At 36.0% G+C, this 24,106-nt stretch overlaps 1 protein-coding gene across 2 annotated transcripts in view; it reads right to left on the bottom strand.

Annotated features, from left to right (window-relative positions):
• Positions 1 to 24,106, bottom strand: part of NEGR1 (neuronal growth regulator 1) — a 902,823-nt gene that overhangs the window by 213,549 nt on the left and 665,168 nt on the right. The gene's annotated exons all lie outside the window — the stretch shown is intronic.

The raw sequence follows: 24,106 nt of genomic DNA, 5'->3' as shown, positions 1-24,106 counted from the left end.
TTTACTTTTAAATTACCATTGTGCCAAATTGTATATTGTTTGTGGTAATCTATGCACAGCAATACAATAGTAAATTAAAATATCTTTTGTTTGTTTACCCATTTCTTTGTCATCCATGCATTTGATCCAACATGCCCAATCTTACTACTCTCATAACTGAACAGTCTGTACTTTTTCCATACTTGGAGCTCCCTGCTACCAGCAGATGTCCAGGAATTCTTTGTCATCTCTTCAGTAATTAGCTGTTACTGTCTCTTGGCAGTCACAGATCTAATGTTTACACTTCTTAACTTTCACTGAGTTATTTCAAAGGCCCGTGACTTGTACTGTTGGTCATTTTTCTGTGGTGCAAAATTGAATCTTGTGTGATTATATTGTGGGTAGGGTGGACTGGAGAGGTTTGAATCTAAAAATGTGAAATTGGCTCAGCTCACTTCAGCAGTCAAGGGCTGAACTATGGAAGTTTCAACAAGAATGGACAGTCCTCGGGGAAGAAATTAACTGAAGATGGGAGCTGGGCAGAAGTGTTTATCTTCACGGAGAGTCAAGGATATAGGAGGGATGTTAATTTAATATATTTTGCTTCTCTCTATCCCCTTGTTCACTCCCAGCCAAGTGTAGGCGAGGAATGGCTGTGTATAGATAGACCACCTCTCTCTCTTTGGTCGTGGTCACCAGCTCTCAGCAGGACATAAACATTCTGCTCGGTGACTCCATGGAGGAGTTTTACAAAAGCAGGCAGCCCACGTTGGGTGGCTTGTGGTTTGCTATTTTGTCTGTAATTGGAAGATAAGTTCACTTCTCATGAGTATTATCACCTGGTGAACTGGACCAGAATCCTCAAGGAATAGGCAAGGAGAGGGGTTTAAGGAGCAAAATAAGCATTCAGAGGTAGAGGTTTTTAGATGGCCCAGGTTGTTTTGGACTTGGAATTACAGGCACTCTGTGGGTAATTTTCATAGTCCTGTGGCTTTCTTTGAACTGCTCTGACCAGAATGCAGCTTTAAGTCTTAGGTGTGAGCTATATGGGATTTTCACACTAGCTTGTGGGTCTTTGTCCTGCATCTTTGCCCTGGGAGAATGACCTTTATGATATAGGTGAGCAGAAAAACTATATAGAAACAGAGCCATTTTTAACTGGAGTAGCCTGAAGCAAGCAGGAAGGCCACACCTGACCTTAAGCAAAGAATAGATGGGCCCAGTGGGTGGCCCTAGCAAAACACTAGAACAATAAGCCAGGCCAAATATGGCAAAGACAAGCAGCACGAGAAGGCCTTGACAGGCACCAGCCAAGCTGGCTTTAATGTGTAGGCTGCTGAAGCTTAACTTGGAACTCTCCCGGCACATGTAGCCTGGTAATGTAGATGCGGTGGGAATCTTCCACATTTCTATTGTGTTTTTTAGCCAGGTCTGTAGGATGAAAGCCCAGAACCTTTTAATAACAATGATCCTGAGTTCCCAAATAGGTATAAACTGCTAGTTCAGCTGCAGTTTGGTTTCTCTTTTATGATTTGAATTTGTATCAGGACTCAAAGAGAAGATTCTGAAGGGACTAACGTTGGAAACATGAGGCTTGTTCACAGCTCTGAAGAGTCATTTCCCACTACTGTGAGGCCAAGTTGAGTCTGGACTTATTAATGACACAGACTCAGGAAACAGCCTTTAATTGCTGAGATACAAATTGGAGCTTTATTCACAGAAGAGCCTTAGATTTTATTAATAAGTAAAAAGGATTAAGGACTCTTATTATAAGGAGAATATTCCATCTTCTTGGATGGAGGTGGAGAAACAATTCAATACTATTGCTGCAGATTCAAGCAATAAAATAGGTAGTTTTAAAGCCGCCTGGGCAGAAATAAGTAATCAGGTTTGTTCAGAAAGTTAAGGAAGAAATGGAAAGATACAAAACATTTGTTTCAGTCATAACTGAGGAGCAATGGATAATTCAAAACCGAAAAAAGGAATCCAGACTAATTAAATGGTAGAAGAGGAAGAAGGTATCAGCAAACAGTTGAAATCTTAGAAGCCAGTCCAGATAGATATGAAGGAGAATATGGCATATTAAAAACCTGAAGATGGTGATATATAGGAAAAAGGAATACTCAGTTTCAATCAGGGTATCAGGAAAGGGACATATGCTAGTTATTTACTAGCTCAAAACAAAACAAGCAACCCCATTCCCCATCAAAAAAACAAAACGAGAAAAAAACAAGCTATCACTGGCTGCAGGGTGAATCTAATATTGGAGGAGAGACAGAGGGGATGAGAGAGAAGAGTCAGGAACACATTGTAGCAATCAATAAGGTTGAGGTACAGAAGTTGAGTTACAGTGGTAAAGACAGAAGATAAGGAAGGATTTGGGAGAATTATGTAAGAGGCAAAATTGATAGGACTGGTTATAGATTGGATATGAGGAGAGAGGATGATGGGAATGTTAAAAATTACTCCCGGTTTTTGGCTAGCACAACTGGATGGATGATCATGACAGTGGAAAATAATGTAAGTAGTTGATGATAGAAGGTGCCCGCGAATCCTAAATTCAATCTGGGAATATACTGAGTTTGAGATACTCTTAAGACATCCAAGAGTCAATATCAAATGAAGAGATGGGTAGAAATGTCTCGAGTCCAGAGGAGAAGCTGGCCCACGTTATGAATAGGTCACCTGTGCAAAGGTATTAATTGATGTCATAAGTAGGCATGAGACTGCAGGATTGAGAGAGAGATTTTAAAATCTGGTGTCTCCTATTTTGTTACTATGCACTGTAAGAATCCTTCACATTGTCTAAGTCATGCTACTCATATGGTATCTTGATTACCAATAAATATATTAAGTTCTTGCCCTGGAAGAAATAACATTGTACAAAAACAGAGAATCTTAAAAAAAAAAAAAAGCAAGCAAACACTCAAAGACAAACTAATACAAAGATAGAAGTAACTGGTATCTCAGAAGTGCTCTTAATCTTTCTCAGGTACATGCAATGATCTGTATTACACAAATATAGATAAGTTTTTCATACCTTTTAAATATTTTCTGAATAGAAATCCTTAGAGTGGTAGTGTGAGGGGAGACCTAGAAATAACTAAATATTTTGTTTAAACATATATTACAGTAAGTTCTGAGAAAGAATAGTGTTGGCCTTGTCAAAAGATAAAGTAAATAATAGAAGGAATAAAAATTTCAAGAGACATGAAAAAAATAATTTCTCTTTCTAATTGGTTTTGGGGAAATTAATCATCTGAAAATTTCCTACATATATTTCATACCTTCCTAGTCTTCATTAAATCATTTCATTTTTATGTCTTTTAGTTTAGTTTTTTTTTTTTTATCAAAATCGTAGAAATATTTTTTGAAAGGCAAAGGTAAATAGACATCCATGTGGTGAGTAAAACAAACTGTGAAGGATTAGAATTACTATCAGGGCAAGATATATCACGGAATGGTAGACTAAGAAGAATTAGCACTGAATCATTACCATCGAAAGGCAAGCTTCTTCATATCGAGAGAAGATTTCCTAAGATTCTATCAGATTCTAACGCTTTCTAAGAGACATTTTCAAACAATATTTTCCAGATATACATTTTATAGAATGGCTTACTATTTTGATTTGACTACTATATTGTTTGGCATTTAAAAAAAATTGTGAAACGCTTTACATAACTGAATGTTATCCAGTGGAGACTTTAGTAACAACCATAAAATATGTGCGTTCCATTTAGCAGAAGCAGATGATATTTATAAATGTGCTCGGAGCTCTTTAGAGGAACCTTTCCCATCAGCCCAAGGTCCTATTTCTTTAAGAGTAGCCCAGTTCTTTGAAGTCAGGGAAAGGACTGGAGTAAATGCAGATCCTTACAAGTACTTATGTGGGAAATAGGAGTAGGGTGAATAAGAAAAAATGTATAAAATGTAGAGTGTGAAGAGTACCAACAGATTTGTTCTATGTCTCCCTTTTCAATCAGAGGTGAAAAAATCAGGTTTAACAATGTTTCCCACAGTCATGAGGTTCTAGTAATATAGTGTATGATTGTCTCCACGTCCTGTTGATGTGAACGGCTCTGATGAGCCTCCCTTAATATGCATACGTCTAAACAAACCAAATACGCCAGGGTGTTATTATACACTGTCAAGCTCTGAGTTTTTTTTTAGAAATAAATATTAATTAAGTAACATATGTCCTAGAACTTCAGGGCATTTACAGATGAATAAAATAAATTCCTCTCATTTCAAAAAGTTACACATTCCCCATATTATTGTTTGATTATTTACTCAATTATATATGATCACACAAAAGTAAAATACCCTAATATAAAATTAAAGGAGTGCTTAGTTTAACTGAGAGGGGCTTTACAGTGATTATTATCTTTAGGTATATAACTTGGTATTAAGAAATCTGACTTCTATAGACAGCAAGGTAGTGACAGTAGAAGTCTAAATGTTCACTGCTTATAGAAATTATATAAAAATCTATATAAAACATTTTAGATGCTATGTAATTATAATCACAGTGAAGGTAGAATAGGAAAGCAGTCCCACTGCTGTTACTATAGTTAATCAAAATTTACTAAGTATATCTTTCTCTAGGAGGACTAGGAGAATAAAAGGAGAAGAAAGGAAAGAAGGCGAAAAGGATGATGGGAAAGAGGAAGAAAAAGAAAATCATCTGCGTAATAGGGTTGGTAGAGATTTACAGTGGTCACTTAACCCGTGTTACTGTCTCAAGGCATCATAAACACAATCTCTCCTCATTCACAGCGTCCCTAGCCAAATAGTAATCATGATAATTAATGTAAACTAAGCGTATACTATATGTCAGAAACAGCAAAATTCCTTAAAGGCACTCTCTTATTTAAGAACCACATGTGTCTGTTGCTATTTTATTTTTATCTTAAAGATGAAAAGGTTGAAGTTAGAGAGGAAGTTACCTTCCCAAGTTCACTTAGCTGACAAATTAGATTCAAGTCCGGATCTGTCTCACTTAGAAATTCTCATTATAGAGATAAACATGGATTATTCCACAAGCAGTTTGGTCTGTTCAATTAATTTCATCACGAGAGAATATTCTTTTCATTCTCAATTAACATACCACCTCTTCTTTGAAGCCCAACTAAATCTTTCCAGAAAGACATCCTCCCTCCCTCCAGTGTGTTCTCCTCTAATGGATCACTTGGGACCTGTTAGCATGGCAGCTCAGTACAGCTCTGAAATGGATTTAAATTCTGTATGAGTCTTTCAGCATGTTCTCTAACTTCCATAATACTGTTTACTCATTAGTTAAATGGGAATGACACTCTCCTTGTAGAATGTTGTAAAAATCGGATCATGAAGATAAAGCATTTAGCAAGTGTCTGGTTCAAAAGAGGAACTCAAAAACAAGAATTTTCTTTTGATGCTTGATTCTCCAAGTAGGACATGAGCTACACAGTGATAAGAACACAGTCATTCTTTATATCCTCAAAATTAACCAGAGAACCCAGTATATATATATGTACAGAAAATTAAAATTTGGCCAATTATATCCCATCCCAATGAAGACAAGGTACGTGACAAAAGCTATCATGGACTGAACATTTATTCTATGCCAGGACTTATTCTAAGCACTTTTCATGTGCCAACTTATTTAACTTTCACAAAGATTCTGTAAGTATTGTTATGATTTACATTTCACAACTGAGGCAAAGAATGTATAATGTATCTGGGATCAAACACTTAAGCACTATTGTCTTATGGATCATAAACCTTTGCATTTAATAACCCTTCATATTCTCAGAGAGAGCCATTATTAGTATACTGTGGCATTTCCCATGTTTCACATGTGGACGTAATACTAGCCATTAATATTTTCTGGATCCTTTAAGAATCCCTTTGTTCCCCACATTCAGAATTTTTCACTGAATGATACCAAAGTGTCTAAATACTGACGGAAAATTGACTTAGCTTTTAACAGCTATACTCATATTCATTTCACCTGGTACAAGGGGAAGGAATGAAATAAAGACACAATGAGTGAGCATAAACCTATACCTCAAATTCACACCCTCACACAAGTGCTGAAGCCTCTTGTGGGCAGACACCACTGTGTCAAAGAAAATCCACATTCATTTTCTCTGCCACATGTGCCAGTGCTCAGAGTACTGTGGGAGTAAACAGACAAATAGACTATCTTTGCAGGGAATGCTTCTGTGTATTTGATGAATATATGTGCAGGGGAAAAGAGGGTACAGAGCACATGCCCTATGCCCAATCACAGGCTTTGTCAACTAGGTGAGTTTATGCTTTTCATCAGCAAAATAAAGTTGCAATTACTGAGCATTTTCATAATTCTTCAAGGTGCAGCTACAAAGAACTGGCTCAACAAAGATCCTTTTCATAGCAAAGGTTCATGCTATTTATTTTGTTGTTGCTCTTGCTGAAGACATTTTGTCAATATTTGCTCAGTTTCTATGTTTCTGGTGGTATGTGGGTTAGTGTGTATGATGGTCTGGCAGTGTGGTAGAAGAATATGTGTGTGTGTGTGTGTGTGTGTGTGTGTGTGTATGTAGGAAGTTGGATGGTGGGACATAGTCCTTGTACATTACTGTATTAAAAGCTTTTCTCAGAGCAAACACTGCACTGCTGGTGAAGGGGGAAATCAGAGTCACCAACTTTTACTCACTTGCTGCAGGCATTTGTGACCTGCCAAGTAATGTCATGTGGGCCCAACAAGTATGCATCATTAACACACCTGAGTACCAGAGGCAGCATGGATGCAGATATACATTTCATCTACAGTGTCTTCGTGATATATTAGTAGACCAGTGGAGGAATGGGATGGAAGAACACAAAACCAATCAGGACTTTCCAGGGAGAAAAATCAGGTCACTCATCTTAATACATATTTCCTCATCTCAGTCCTAAATTCACTACTCTTTTTGCAAACAAACATCCATGGATAGAGGCAGAACTTCTCGCTTCTTTTCTAGAATAGTCAATTCCAGACTTATATATTACCTTCCCTCACAAGTCATACTTTCAGTTACCACAATTATGGGCCTACTGTGTGGTCTCTAATATTATTCCCTAAGAGCAAGTAATGTTTGTAACAGGAATGAAATTCTGTTCAGTCAAAAATTTCCAGTGCAGGAACAGATCATGTGTTAGATGCAGTTCAGTGTGAGAATCTCTCTTGGCTGACTTGTGGCCACACTGCTGTCACAATGAGAGTGAAAACCATGGCTACAGAGAGAGTTGTGTGGTATGCAAAATTGGCTCTGTAGCGACTAAGCTTCCTGGAACATGGAGCTCCCTTGAAACTAAAATAATGCTCTTGGTTTCAAAAGACACATTGCAGAGGAGAAGATGTCTCTAGATTGTCAAAGTGAATTACTCCCCTTTCCACCCTTCCCCAGTCTCCTCTAGTGATTCGAGCCAGGGAAACAACAGAAATGGAGTATTCTGGCTCCTGTTATTGGCAGGAAGTTCTTTTCTTAACAAAAGTGATGGAGCATGATAAGTAGTTACTAAATTTTCAGGCTTTGGAATTGAATATTCCCACCAATCTAAATTTCTCCCAAGGAGACAGTCACTTGAAAAATAAACTTGATTAAGAATTCAGTATCAACTAGAGGAAATTATTTCAAGAACTGACTACATAAGAGCTGAAATATTCAACCTCAGATTGGAAAATTAAGAAGTCATTTATTATTTACAAAAAATTGAGAGAGCTCTGACTACAGCACAATGTCTAGACACTCTAGCTTGGAGTAACCAGATATCTGCTTTATTAATAGATTGGAACAAATGGGTGAAAACAGACACTATTCTTATTTCTTTTCATATTCCCAATACTTAAGAGTGCTGAACACATAGTTAAAAACTGAATGGATACTTATGGGATGAATGGTGGGTGACTCCTCACCGCTGGACAATTAGTCAAAACTTCTGAAACAAAGAAACTCCTCCAAAATCTTTGTAGAAAACCAGCTGCTAATTCTGCTGGTGTTGATTTTGCAGAACCCATACAACAAAGTATGTAAATCCACTAACTCAGATTGTGTTTCTGAGGACACCGCTCATTACGACTGTATAATAAATGGGAGTGCACAAGTCACCATTAGCACAGAACAGATTGTTTGGGTAGCAAAGACAGCAACTGTCACAGCTTGACAGCTTTCTTGTTAGTGAATCAGCTTTACTGACAGCCTGTTTGATTGAAAACCACTGTTCACTGACAGTGTGTTATAGCTGATATACATATGTATCTCATGAAAAATGAGACAGTTGCTGAATACCCATGAAAGGTTGAGAAGCTACAGCTTTATGAACTACATTAAAAAGTAATGAATTTCTTATAAAGCAGGTCTATTAGTGTATAAAAACATTTTGCTTACAGAAAAGCACACACCAACAAAAGTGCATGTGAAAGCATGACAGGTGACCCAGCAGAAGGTTTCCAGTGCATTGTTTAAATTAGTCTTCCTGTCATAGAAATTTTATTTGCAACCAAATGAGGCCAATGTGAAAACAGAACCTTTGGGAGACATACACTCATTCCACTTCTTAAGTCTCATGATTGTCATAGAACGAATGTCGGGGTTGGGGGAGGTCCCTTCTCAGGTTTGAACCTGGGGTAGAAGAACCATAGCAGAGTGAGGATGACTTCCGTAAGCAGAACCAGTCATGTATAATGCAGGCAAGTGTGTTGTATGCTATCTAGCACAGACTTGACAATGTACTTCAATGCTGAGAAATTTCTGTTTCAGCAGCGCGGAGCCTCTGCATGAGTAGAGATGTGGGGATAAGAATAGTTCAGATATTCTGGGGTTACCTGAAAAGTGACAAGAATGACATCTTCCTGCAACAGGAAGCACCAGATTCACTCATTTGGACTTTTCTGCAAGGTTCACTAATTTACGTTCCCCAAGGTCTTCCTGAGAATGATCCATGTGCTTGGGGCCTTAGGAAGTATGGTGAGTTAATGCATTTACCTTAGAGCTTTGTCCAAGCTCATTTGTCTTCATCACATAATTTGGCAGTTTCTGGCCTCTCTACAAATGAGAGGCAGGATCAGGATAACCAACATGCCTGCAGGTCAGGGAGGCAGAGTAGCTGCACTCAGACATTGATTGGGGTAGGCTGGCAGGGCTGTGCCTCGCACTACTGGCAAAGCCAACTATTCTTGGTGCAGGTGTTGCTAATAATGAGTGCAAACATGGCTGAAAAACAAGTACTTGAACCAGTGGTGAAATGTTTAAACTGTGGAATAAAGATAAATTATAAAACTGATCGTGTTAAAAAAAGTATAGTGAGGTGTAATTTGGTGAATGTGAGAAAGAAAGAGAGAAGGAAGAGGGAGAAAGAGAAGGAGAAAGAGAAAGTGGGAGAAAAAACAGAGAGAAAAAGACAAAATAAGAACAAAAGAGATCATCTGTGTATAAATAAAATACTTTTTAAATGGTAATGAGTCAGAAATCAATTAGGGAATCAGGGTTTTTTTGTTGTTTTGTTTAATTTGTTCATTCATTTGTTCATTCCCCAGATTCATTAGAGCTAATAAAGTACACTGTTCTTGCTTCAGTATTTAGTATGTGGTAGGAAATCTATAAATGTTTATTATAGCCTAAAGTAGGCAATTTATAAATATCTGTTCTATAAAAGATGACTGTTTCTTCCTCATCTCTTGATATTTCTTTTTCCGAGAGCCTGTGGCAGCAAGAGTCCTAGGCAGATAGATAGTCACTGTTTTATGTGGGATTGGGCTTGTGAGTATCACTGGGATTTTAAGGCAGGGCTAAATATATTCAGAAGTGAATAAGGAAAGTTAAAAATAAAGAGGGAAAGTCAAAAAGCAAACTTGGTATTGCAAATCCCTTCAAATGGAAATAGTTGCTATTCTGATTTGGGCAACCAGGTCAGCCTAATAAAGAACGGAGCCTCTTCTTTAGTGTAAGATAAGGTGATATGAAACCACAAATACTTCCAAATATTTTCCCTTGCCTTCCCCCAACCTGAACTGAAGTTTCCCTATTTTTCTCCATGTTAGAATTTTCAACAAGTCTATAGAATACAATCACTAAAGTACATTAATGAAACTTTGGGGGCAGAAGTTTCATGTAACATGTCTTTTGAGTGACGGTGGTGGTGTTGGTGATATAGTGATTGGAGGAGCATCTTAGGCCAGAAAAAAATGGACCATTGGAAAACTGGTGGTTAAATTTGGAACTTTATTGCAACGACAAGCAGCAAAGGTTACGCCAGATACATATTTCATTGACTTTTCAATTGTACGGGGCTAAACCTTCCTGAAAATATACCTCATCCTGTTATGTTGTCTCTAAGTTCTTAAGACCCTGCTCTTAAGAAGGAGGAGAGGTAGAGAAGAAAATCAGCATTTCAAAAAGAGAAGAGAGAATACTGTTATTCTGAAACTGTCACTATTCCAATCATGATCCAAGCACAAATGTACATGCATGTGGGTGGTTGCTACAATGTGTAAACTCCAAGCTTCTTCAAGTTCTGGCTCAGAAATATTGTAATTTTCCTAAATCCAATCCAGACTCATTTAGTGGTAAATAGAATGCCTTCAGGACTGGTATTTGATATGATTTGGAATCATAAACAGTCAATAGAAATCATTAATTAGCTTTCTTCACGGATTTTACAAAAACTGAATCAAATTTAAATGAACAATAAATAATTGATGGCAGTTTTTATTACTTACAGAAAATATGATACGTTTCCTGTGGAAAAGCTATTCATCTGCCTCAGGGAAGCGAACACAAAATAATGAAGCATTCTTCTATGCCCGGTTTAGGCTGACGATGGCAGAGATCCTAGCAGCCTGAGGGAGCTCCATTTTACCACTGGGATCAAAAGCCAAAACCACTACAATGGCCCTCACCATCACATACATTCACCCTTGTGATTCCGACTGCATCTTCTATTCTTTGACTGATTTCATTCCTCTCCAGCTGCAGTGGCCTCACCTCCAGGCCTCTAGATTTTCCCTGGGGCTGGAATGCTCTTCTCTCCGTAGCCGCCTGGCCCACTTCCTTCAAGTCCCTGCTCAAATGTCACCTTCTCAAGGAGACCTACGTGGAAAGCTCCATCAAAAACATAATTCCCAACCTCCAATATCTCTTTACCTTTTCTACTTTAAAATTATTTTCCATAGTGCAATTATTTTCTAATATATAATTTACTTTTGTTGTCCTGTTTTTAATGTCAATTGCTTGTTGTCTGTCTTTTGCTGAAGTGGAAGTTTCATGAAGCCAGGTTCTATTTTATCTATTCTTTTATCCCAAGACTCTAAGACAGTGTCTGACATGTAATAAGTACTCGATAAATAGTTGTTGAATGAATATAATAGGTGTGAGTTCTTGAGAAAGGTACTTGAAATATATGCCTCAATTTCTACATCTTTTAAATGGAAATACTGTCTATTGTGGTGAGGATTACATGCGAGAGGTATCAAAGTGCTAATCATCAAGCTTGGTAGAACATGTGTAAAATGTAACATCCTTATTATTAACATTAAAAGTAGCTTCAACATCCTCTTGTGTTATTTTCAGTACTGAGTGATCTTATTCCAGGAGCTTATTCTGACAACTTTCCCATTCTGGTGTCTGTTCAGATATTGTAAAAGAAGGATTCTGCAGTCTGCTAGAAAGAACTAATTTTTCCCCTGTATGCAACTTCCTTCTTTAGTCATTTTCTTACTGGCTTTTCCTACCAGCTGCTCTCATACCATTTATACATTTGTACAACTCTGTATCATGCAATTTTGCTACCTTGACAAGTTATATTAAGACATTTTCTTATGCACCCCACCACTCGAACCCAAATTAGGGTTCCAACCAACCCATGTAATAAGTCAGGTTTGCATCATGCCCTTTCAGTTTTGCTTTTTTCAATTCTAGCACAAATCTTAGATTATGTTCCAGTTTGGATTATTTTTAGAGAAACCACACATTTTCTGACTTTTGAAAAATGCAAGCACTTTTAGAGTGCTTTGCACACAGTATGCATGGAATACACATTTGTTGAACATTAGGTAAATCAAACTCTGTTGTATATTTTGAGCATAACAGCTCAATATACTAAATATCCAAGACAGTGGTATTTCCTCAAAAACTTTAATCCTTGAATGCAGAAAAAAAATAAGCACTTAATAATAGTGTTACTTATCACATACTGAGTTTTATTGATATAACTTAGTTTTAGGAATATAACATATTCCTGAAGTAGGTGTTTTTTCTCATTCCCAAAGCAGCAAATAATAGTAGTCCCTTAATAATTATTTTTATAGTTAAGTGACAAATGAGTGAAAAAAATCTTTACCTTAGGACTTTTTACGCTTTTTAAATATTCAGTACAACCATTTTTGAAGCCCATGTTAAGATTTAATTTCTTTTAGGGGAAATGACTAAGCCTGAAGTGTCTGGATGTTTGAAGAATAGACCGGAAGTAAGAGGCTAACATTCATCTCCACATTGTCTGTAGTTCTTTGTCAGATTAGATAGAACAGGAAAAATGGGTATTAAATTTCAGTCAGGGTTAATCAGCAGACACACCTTGGGCTGGTGAGAAGTTGAGTAATGATTGGGAAGTTCCATATTTAATGATTGGCTGGCTGCTTTGCCCTGCATAAGTCATGCACTCTTGGCAGGTATTTTTGGATTATAACATTCTTTGGAAAAAAAATGCTTCTCAGAAGGTTATCCTATTCCTCTATTACTGCTCCCCTTACCTTAGAGAAGTGTAAATAGTATTGGCACTTTGCCTCAAAATGTAAAATTTATGAATATAGTATCTTGGCCTTTGAATAGTATATATATAGTGTTCAAAAGTATACATATGTATATGTATATGTGTGTATACACACACACACACAAACACACACACACACGAATGATATAAACTCATTTTTAAGTGGCATTTCATTTCCTTTTCTGTGGTCTCCTAAGGGTTTAGTGGATCCAAATTGGTAGATCACCCTGGACTAGCATAATATCTCTTCTGGAAAAGGAGCATATCCTAGGAATTTAACTCTAATATAAGTCACCTGAACTCTCATTACTTAGGAAAATCTGCCAGAAATACCCAGAAATTAACTGATTTTTTTACCTGAGAACTATAGAACATGACAATTACAAGAAGATTAATCTTATGTCAGACCTAAAACACTGGGTTCATCCTGGCTTTCCCACGTTAGAACGTGTACCAGAGAGCAAAGCAATCTGTTTGTATACGAGAGTATAGTTAATGAGCACTACGCATTTGAAAAATGGCTTCTCTCTGAATGTTTAGAAATACATACATTATTTCAAAGTAAGGCATAACTGAGTCTGTTTCTTTTTGACCAGAGGTAACATCTAAGTCTCAGAGAGAAAACCAATCTGTGTCTTGCAGCATTTCTGAGAGGGATCTTCTGGGACTTTCCAACAGAAATATTGAAAGGGTGTGAATGAAACCAAAAGAGAACAACTTCTATACTACTGAATTAATGTTTCTAACTTAAAATATTGTCCCTCCATATATTAATTTTTCTACTAATTATTATTATGGATACAACCCATGAGTGCATATGTTAAGAAACTGTTAGCTATGGATATAGTATTTCACTTTAAGGAAAAATAGTCTTCATGTTTAGATTGTGTTGACTCTAGTTATGTCACATTACTTTATTTAAAAAGATATGCCAAAAGAATAAGCTTCTTTCTCCAGTAGAAGCAAAACCAACAATTCTCTATATTGTACCAAATGTGTTCAGGACTCTTTTGATTCAAGCTCAGTCATTCTGCATATGCTATATCCAGTCCCAAATCTAAGTCACAGGAAAGTTTCTTTTCTCACCATTTTCTGTCTTTGGGAACCAACTGGGTCCCCTGATTCATTTGGTGGGGTTTCTAAATGCTTGCCTGCAGTAATCATTCCTTTCTGTCCCAGGGATCCATTAACCTAGCCTTACAAGAAACTTTCAGAAATTTGATCAGCAAAAATTTCACTGCATCTACAGATTTTCCATTGACCTCATCCCTGGTATGGAAGGAGAGCCATACATTTCCCCAATATTCTTAACTACATCACTATTGGTGAAGAGATAGTCATTTGCTCACAATAAACATTTGAGAAGACATATAAGTACTTTGGTTCTGTGCTAGTAGATGAACTACCTTTAAGCCATGTTTCTTTTTACTTCCTCCTCCCTCCTAACAAGCTCCAATGACCATTCAGTGATTCATGTGTGAGCTTTTGTTCATTTGTTAGTTTCCCTCCAGTAGTGATAGATTTATACTACATCCTCTACACCTTCTTCTTTATTCACATTTACAACTAAGTTACTACAAGCAGCTATGGGAGAAGGAGAAACAAAGAATATGAAATGAATATATGATCTTAGCCTTGTTAGCACCATACTCTGATCTATGGCTGTCACTTCCAACCAACAAAGGCCAAACAGGTAGCTTCTGACAGTGTCTGCAATTAACACACTATGCACGTGAGCATGTCACTGATATATTTCCATGAAAATCAAATTATGTCATGGCTACTTCAAATATCATCCATAAAAGCATAAGAAGCAAGGAAAATAGGTAAAAATATATATGGAGAAAGCAAAGCAGGACACCTTCAATTATAATGAAAAATAATATTTAATATATCCTACTAGTTTTTCATGAGCCAGAAAAATATGTAGTCAACTAGCACTGTTCCCATTCACAGTTGTTTATAACTTTCTTAAAATAATGCTTTGGGGGCTAAAATATCTCATAAGTCATCTTGGCCAAGAAACAATTTTGTTCAGAAAATTCAATTTAAAACAAAAAAACAGAGCAGTTTCTGAATTACCTGACCACAGGGAAGAAGAAAGCATTTCAACTATCTAAAAGTGTATATGCAGGGAAACACCTTTTTTTTTTTTTTTTTAAGATTAGCATGGCCCAGAAAAGAAAGAACTTGAGTGTCAGATACAAGCAGGTAAAATTCAATCATTTTGACAAAAGCTAAGAGCGTTTATGTTCATTTGGTCCTGTCTTCTCATTTTAAAGATGAGGAAACTGAGTTTCAGAGAAGTTAAATAATTCATTCAAGGGACAAACATAACATTACAACTCTCTTTGCTTGAAGATGTTTTAGTCCTGTAAAATTGCTCAGAAAGCATTCAGCTGAGAATGAGGAGGCCTGAATTCTATTTCTGGCTCTTTAAACAAGATGACACCCTAGGCAAAGCACTTAACTGCTCAGTTCCCTCATGTGGAAACTGCACAGTTGAACTAGAACATCTCCAGAAGTCCCTTCCAACTCTGAAGAGCCATGATTCAATCACAGAAATTGCTAGATTGTTTCTCTTTCTTTTAGTTTGTTTTTCCATGAGCCTTTAAGGGTATCCTGACCACCACTCTTCCCGTCAATTACTCACAGGACTGGGAGCAGAAACTTTTACTTGTCTTTTCTAAACACTATATGTGTTTTCTGATCATCTCAGCTGAAATTGATTATTCTTTTCCTTGTCCACAGTTTCTTAATTTTACCACTTTCTATTTAGTTATTTAGAGATATGTAGAAATGTCCAAGAAGCATGTGAAAAGTCTTCAATTTTACTTTTAATCAATGAAAATTAAAATTGGATGCTACATTTTACCTATCAAACATGAAATTATTAGGAAATGATAATATTCAATGTTAGCTGTATGTGCAGGAAAACAAAATTTTCATATTCTGAGAGTATAATTGTTAACTGGTACAGCCTTTTCAGAAGGATATTTGGCAACACATATCAGAAGGCTAAAATGAGCATCTCATGACCGAAGAAATCCAATTAAAATAATTTATCTTAAAGACATAAACAAAAATGTACAAAAGAGCAGTGTACATCATAGTATTATTAAATAAGCAAATTAGAAACAACCTATCAAGCAATAAAACACTGTTTTAAGTTGTGGTACACCTATATAAGATACCATTCCACCATTAAAAAGCATGTTCATAAAGACAGATTAGGAAAAGGATAAAATGGGAAGGACACAAAACTGTATGCACAAAATGTATGAAAACATAAAATCCAAAATTTTAACAGTGATTGCTTTTGGATGAATATTCTTCTTCTCTTTATTCTCTGATTTGTAAAATCTTTGATGAACCTGTATTACATAATAATGAGAAGTCAGATATGCTATGTTTTCTCTGTCAGGGTTTCCAAGCCTAGTCAGTTTGAACACAGAGGTGAACACTAGTTGGGAACTCAGAGGTCTATGGCTTCTCTCTTATGTCTCCTATGAGTGGGCTGAAGGCAGGTCAGACAAACTTCCTGACCTTCAGTCTCCACATTTCTGAAATGATGTGATTGGGAAAAGGCAATCTTTTTTTATATTCCCAATACCTATTTATTCTATAAGTCCATTAAATACTCAATTTATGAAAGAGAAAAGGAGTGTTATACTCTTGTAAACAAAACATGAAACAAAAATGAGTACACATGAAAAAATACAATGAGGGGTTGGTGATAATAGAGAATATTTTATTCTTAAATCTGACACTTCAGATTTTTAAATATTCCAAATAAAAATAAATGAATGGATGGACGGCAGAAAAATACCTTATTTCTTCCTGATTTATTTATTGGTGGAAAAGTTCTAAACAATTAAATCAGCCCATATGGGAATGTTGTGATGTTAAACAGAACTTCCAGTGACCCTTGCAGAACAGGAGCCCTGATTGCCAGTTTCTTTCTGGTTTGAACTGGAAGTTACAGCTCACACTATTTATGGTGTAATGATGCCATACAGATGGGGAAATCAGATCAAGTGGAATTAGAACTTTGGGTTCTAATTAGATCCAGCTGTTCCATGGAAACTGAATCTTTATCTCTAGGTCTTAAAACTAGTAAGCACAAGTTTCACATTTTAAAGAGCATTTTGAACCTGTGAAGATATAAATGCAGAAATAACAAATTTTGAAATCTTGACTATGTCTGCCTTATAAACAGGTTCTGTGTTTTTACTGCTGTTACTGAGAAAAGGTCATTAGCTTTCTGCCTACTGTTTGCTTATGAGAGTATGTGCTACTTTTTGGCCTTGAATATTTTAAGAAAACTTTCTACCGATGAAGGTTTATTCTTTTAGATGTATTTTTCTAAGTTTTGATTAAAATAAATATAATGTAATTACCACATTCACTAAAACAGAGCTGTGATGTTTTTTGTGTGTGTGTGGCACACGGGCCTCTCACTGTTGTGGGCTCTCCTGCTGTGAGCACAGGCTCCGGACGCGCAGGCTCAGCGGCCATGGCTCCCGGGCCCAGCTGCTCCGCGGAATGTGGGATCCTCCCGGACCGGGACATGAACCCATGTCCCCTGAATAGGCAGGCAGACTTTAAACCATTGTGCCACCAGGGAAGTCCCAAGAGCTGTGATTTTTAGTGTAAAAAGAAAAAAATTTAAAAGTAAATATCAGCTAATACCAACCATATGGAGATCTCATCTTGTTTTCTTATAACTGTGAGACATCAGTATTTTAATATCTTTATTTTGGAGAATAGATTGATAATTAGATAACAAATGACTTTGTACTTTTCTCTAAGAGAAACAGTAACAGTGTTTTAATAATACATTCTTACCTCAATCTTTAAAAAAAAATTTTTTTAAAGAGTAAAAATACAAACAAACCAAAGCTCATAACTGTGTGGCAAAAATATTTATCTGTTTTATTTACTGATGTATGCCACACCCTAGAATAGTCATTGCACATGGTAGAAATTCAAAAATATTCTGTGCATGAATAAGGAAATTAAATTCAAATATATAATTATTTTTGATTAATGAATGAAATGTGAGATATAAAAATATTTACCGCATCAAAGAGTAATGCAAGGATTCTTCAATATACGCAAATCAATCAGTGTGATACACCATATTAACAAATTGAAGAAGAAAAAACATATGATCATCTCAATACATGCAGACAAAGCTTTTGACAAAATTCAACACCCATTTATGATAAAAACTCTCCAGAAAGTGGGCATAGAGGGAACCTACCTCAACATAATAAAGGCCATATATGACAAACCCACAGCAAACATCATTCTCAATGGTGAAAAACTGAAGGTATTTCCTCTAAGATCAGGAAGGAGACAAGGGTGTGCACTCTCACCACTATTATTCAATATAGTTTTGAAGTCCTAGCCACAGCAATCAGAGAAGAAAAAGAAATAAAAGGAATACAAATTGGAAAAGAAGAAGTAAAACTGTCACTGTTTGCAGATGACATGATACTATACACAGAGAATCCTAAAAATGCCACCAGAAAAATACTAGAGCTAATCAATAAATTAGGTAAAGTTGCAGGATACAAAATTAATGCACAGAAATCTCTGGCATTCCTATACACTAATGATGAAAAATCTGAAAGCGAAATTAAGGAAACACTCCCATTTACCATTGCAACAAAAAGAATAAAATAACTAGGAATAAACCTACCTAGGGAGACAAAAGACCTGTATGCATAAAACTATAAGACACTGATGAAATAAATTAAATATGATACCAACATATGGAGAGATATACCATGTTCTTGGATTGGAAGAATCAATATTGTGAAAATGACTATACTACCAAAATCAATCTACAGATTCAATGCAATCCCTATCAAATTACCAATGGCATTTTTTAAGGAACTAGAACAAAAAATTTTAAAATTTGTATGGAGACACTTAAGACCTCGAATAGCCAAAGCAGTCTTGAGGGAAAAATACAGAGCTGGAGGAATCAGACTCCCTGACTTCAGACTATACTACAAAGCTGCAGGAATCAAGACAATATGGTACTGGCACAAAAACAGATACATAGATCAATGGAAAAAGAAAGCCCAGAGATAAACCCACACACCTATGGTCAACTAATCTATGAAAAAGGAGGCAAGGATATACAATGGAGAAAAGACAGTCTCTTCAATAAGTGGTGTTGGGAAAACTGGACAGCTACATGTAAAAGAATGAAATTAGAACATTCCCTGACACCATACACAAAAATAAACTCAAAATGGATTAGAGACCTAAATGTAAGACTGGACACTATAAAACTCTTAGAGGAAAACATAGTAAGAACACTATTTGACATAAATCACAGCAAGATCTTTTTTGATCCACCTCCTAGAGTAATGGAAATAAAAAACAAAAATAAACAAATGGGACCTAATGAAACTTAAAAGCTTTTGCACAGCCAAGGAAACCATAAACAAGATGAAAAGACAACCCTCAGAATGGGAGAAAATATTTGCAAATGAATCAACAGACAAAGGATTAATCTCCAAAATATATAAACAGCTCATGCAGCTCAATATAAAAAAAAAAAAAAAAAACCAATCCCAAAATGGGCAGAAGACCTAAATAGACATTTCTCCAAAGAAGACATAGAGATGGCCAAGAAGCACATGAAAAGCTGCTGAATATCACTAATTATTAGAGAAATGCAAATGAAAACTACAATGAGGTATCACCTCACACCAGTTAGAATGGGCTTCATCAGATAATCTACAAACAACAAATGCTGGAGAGGGTGTGGAGAAAAGGGAACCCTCTTGCACTGTTGGTGGGAACGTAAATTGATACAGCCACTATGGAGAATAGTATCGAGGTTCCTTAAAAAACTAAAAATACAATTATGACATGATCCAGCAATCCCACTACTGGGCATATATGCAGAGAAAATCATAATTCAGAAGGACACATGCACCTCAATGTTCATTGCAGCAACTATTTACAATAGGTAGGTCATGGAAGCAACCTAAATTACCATTGACAGATGAATGGATAAAGAATATGTGGTACATATATACAGTGGAATATTAGCCATAAAAGGAACGAATCTGGGTCATTTGTTGAGACATGGATGGATCTAGAGACTGTCATACATAGTGAAGTAAGTCAAAAAGAGAAAAACAAATATCGTATATTAATGCATATATGTGGAACCTAGAAAAAGGTACAGATGAACCAGTTTGCAGGGCAGAAATTGAGACACAGATTTAGAGAACAAATGTATGGATACCAAGGGGGGAAAGCAGCGGGGTGTGGGGTGGGGGTGAGGGTGTGATGAATTGGACGATTGGGATTGAAATTTATACACTGATAGGTATAAAATTAATGACTAGTAAAAACCTGCTGTATAAAAAATTAAATAAAATTAAATTAAAAATTTTTTAAAAAAGAAATAAAAACATATGTCCATAAAAAAAAAAAAGGCTCTGTAACAAAGACAGCATAGTATTGACAGAAGAAGAGACAAATAGATCAACTGAACAGAACAGAGAGCCCAGAAATACACCCACATAAATATAGTCAACTGATCTTTGACAAAGGAGCAAAGAAAAACAATGGAGCAAAGACAGTCTTTTCAACAATGGTACTGGGACAACTGATGTCCACATGCAAATAAATGAATCTAGACTCAGACATTATATCCTTCACAAAAATTCACTCAAAATGGATCACAGGCTTAAACATAAAATGCAAAGCTATAAAACTCCTAGAAGGTAACATAGGAGAATACCTACATGATCTTGGGTATGGCAATGACCTTTTTTTTGTTGTTGTTTTTTGAGGTTGGGTCAGCCAATCTAGAGTGTTTGATCTATTGATTATTTTCTATATACCAGACAAATCATCTAAGGATGTTATAATGTAGGAAAGTGAGACTTAGAGTAAGTGAACGTCCAAAGCCTCAGTGCCGTGAGGAGGGGAGATAGGATTGAAGCCCAAGACTGTCTGGTCTCAGAGCTCATATCTTCCCACCGTGCCCAGGGGACTCTAGGTTACCACTTTATTATGCAAGGACATAAGTCAGGAACAGCCAGGTAGAAGAGATACATAGGGCAAACTATGTGGGAAGTGATGAAGAGCTTCTATACCCTCTCCAGGTGCAACACTGTCCTAGAATCTCTATGTGTTCACCAACCTGGAAGCTTGGCGATGACTTTTTTAGATACAACACCAAAGGCACACAATCCATGAAGTAAATAACTGATAAACAGAACTTTCATTAAAATAAAAATCTTCTGCACTGTGAAAGACAATGTCAAGAGAGTGAGAAAACGAGCCACAGACTGGGAGAAAAGATTTGCAAAAGACACAGCTAATAAAAGACTGTCATCCAAATTATACGAAGAACTCTCAAAACTGAACAAGAAAACAAACAACCTGTTTAAAAAAGTGGGCCACAGACCTTAACACACACCTCACCAAAGAGGATACAGAGATGGCAAATAAGCATATTAAAAGATGTTCCATACCCTCCACATCATATGTTACCAGGGAAATGTAAATTAAAACAGAGAGAATAAAGAGAAGAGATCAATAAAACTAATAAGAAGAGATCAAAAAACTGATAAGCTTCTAGCCAGTCTAAGAAAAAAGAGAGAACACATAAATTACTAATATCAGAAATGAAAGAGGGGATATCACTCTTTCCCCATAGAACTTAAAAGAATAATAAAGGAATATGATAAACAACTCTATGCCTATAAATTTGATAACCTAGAAGAAATAGACCAATTCCTTGACAGGCAAAATCTTAGAAAACTCACATAAAAAGAAGTAGACAATCTGAATAGGCCTATATTTATTAAATCAATTGAATCCATAATTAATTACATTCCAAAACAGAAAGCAGCAGGCCCAAATGGGTTTACTGGTGAATTCTATCAAATATTTAAGGAATAAATTATACCAATTCTCTACAATCTCTTTCAAAGTATAGAAGTGAAAAGAATACTTCCTAATTTATTTTTTGTGGCCCTAATACCCAAACCAGATGAAAACATTTCAAGAAAAACTTTACAGACTAATAACTCTCATGAATGTTGGTGGAAAAATCCTCAAAAATATTAGCAATTTCAGTTCAAAAATGTATACAAAGAATTATACACCACAATCAAGTTGGTTTTATCCTAGGTAGGCAAGGCTGGTTCAACATTCAAAAATCAATTAATGTAGTCCATGACATCAACAGACTAAAAAAGAAAAATCATACTATGGTATCAATGATACAAAAAAAAAATCATTTGACAAAATGTGAAACTCATCCATGATAAAAACTCTCAGTAAACTAGGAATAGAAGGGAACTTCCCCAACTTGATAAATACTATCAATAAAAATCCTACAGCCAGGCTTCCCTCGTTGCACAGTGGTTGAGAGTCTGTCTGCCGATGCAGGGAACATGCGTTCGTGCCCCGCTCCGGGAAGATCCCACATGCCACGGAGCGGCTGGGCCCGTGAGCCATGGCTGCTGAGCCTGTGTGCCCAGAGCCTGTGCTCCGCAACAGTGAGAGGCCCGCGTACCGCAAAAAAAAAAAAAAAAAAAAAAAAAAAAAAAAAATCCTACAGCCAACATCATACTTAATGGTGAGGAACTTGCAGCTTTTACTCTAAGATCAGGTACAAGGCAAGAATGTTCTCTCACAACACTCCTTTCAACATCATACTAGAAGTCCTTCCCAATGCAATAATGCAAGTAAAGGAAATAAAATGTACACAGATTGGGAAGAAAGATATAAACTTGTCTTTATTCCAGATGATGATTATCTATGTATAAAATCAAAAGAATCAATTAAAAAAACTCCTGAAACTAATAATTGATTACAGCAAGGTTGCTGGATACAAGGTAAATATAGAAAAGTCAATTATTTGCCTATATACCAAAAATGAACAAATAGAATTTGAAATTACAAACACAATATCATTTACATTAGCACCTCCCAAAATGAAATACTTAGGTACAAATCTAATAAAATATATACAGATCTATATGAGGAAACCTACAAAAATCTGATGAATAAACTCAAAGAACTAACTAAATGGAGAGATATTACATATTCATGGGTAGGAGGACTCAATAGTATAAAGATGTCAGGTTTTCCCAACTTTATCTATGGGTTCAATGCAATACAATCAAAAGCCTAACATGTTATTTTATGGATATCAACAACAGAATTCTAAAATTTATATGTATAGGCAAAAGACTCAGAAAAGCCAGTGCAATATTGAAGGACAAGAACAAAGTTGGAGGACTGATACTACTGACGTCAAGACATAAGATGACAGTAGTCAGGATAGTATGGTATTAGCAAAAGAATAAACAAATAGATCAATGGAAGATAGAGAGCCAATCATTAGACCCCATAAATATAGTCAACTGATCTTTGACAAAGGAGCAAAGGCAAAACAATGAAACAAAGATTGTCTTTTCAACAAAATAGTGCTAAAACTGGACATCAACATGTAGAAAAATGACATAGACCTTACACCCATCAAAAATTAACTCAAAATGAATCCATGACCTAAATGTAAAACACAAAACTATAAAACTCTTAGAAAATAATATAGTAGAAAATCTTAAAGAACTTGTATATGGTGATGTCTTTTTAGATATAACAACAAAGACACAATCAATGCAAGAAAAAATTGATAAGCTGAACTTGATTAAAGTTTTTTAAAAAATGGCTCTGTGAAAGACAATGTCAACAGAAAAAAGACCAGCCATAGACTGGGAGAAAATATTCTGCAAAAGTCATGTCTGGAAAGGACTGTTATCCAAATGCCAAAAAAGCCCAACAAACAAAAAACAAAAACCTTTAAAATTCAACACAAAGAAAACAAACAATCCCCTTAAAAAATGGGCCAAAGATCTTAACAGACACCACACCAAAGAAGATACACAGATAGCAAACAGGCATAAGAAAAGATGTTCCACATTATATGACATCATGGGAATGTAAATTAAAACAATGATGAGATATCATTATACTTCTATTAGAATGGCTAAAATCCAGAACACTGACAACACCAAATGCTGGTGAAGATGTGGAGCAACAAGAACTCTTATACATTGCTAGTGTGAATGCATAATTGTACAGCCACTTTGGAAGGTTTCTTACAAAACTAAACTTACTTTTACTATAAGATCCAGCAATCATTCACCTTGGTACTTCCCAAAGGAACTGAAAACTTATGTCCACACAAAATCCTGCAGGCAGATGTTTATAACATCTTTATTCATAATTGCCAAAACTTGAAGGCAATGAAGATGTCCTTCAGTAGGTGAATGAATAAATAAGCTGTGGTACATTCAGACAA

This window comes from Monodon monoceros, unplaced genomic scaffold, assembly GCF_005190385.1.
Source record: "Monodon monoceros isolate NGI ecotype Baffin Bay Population unplaced genomic scaffold, NGI_Narwhal_1 Super_Scaffold_18, whole genome shotgun sequence".
NCBI classification, from domain to species: Eukaryota; Metazoa; Chordata; class Mammalia; order Artiodactyla; family Monodontidae; genus Monodon; species Monodon monoceros.
This window is presented reverse-complemented; position numbering and strand designations above follow the sequence as displayed.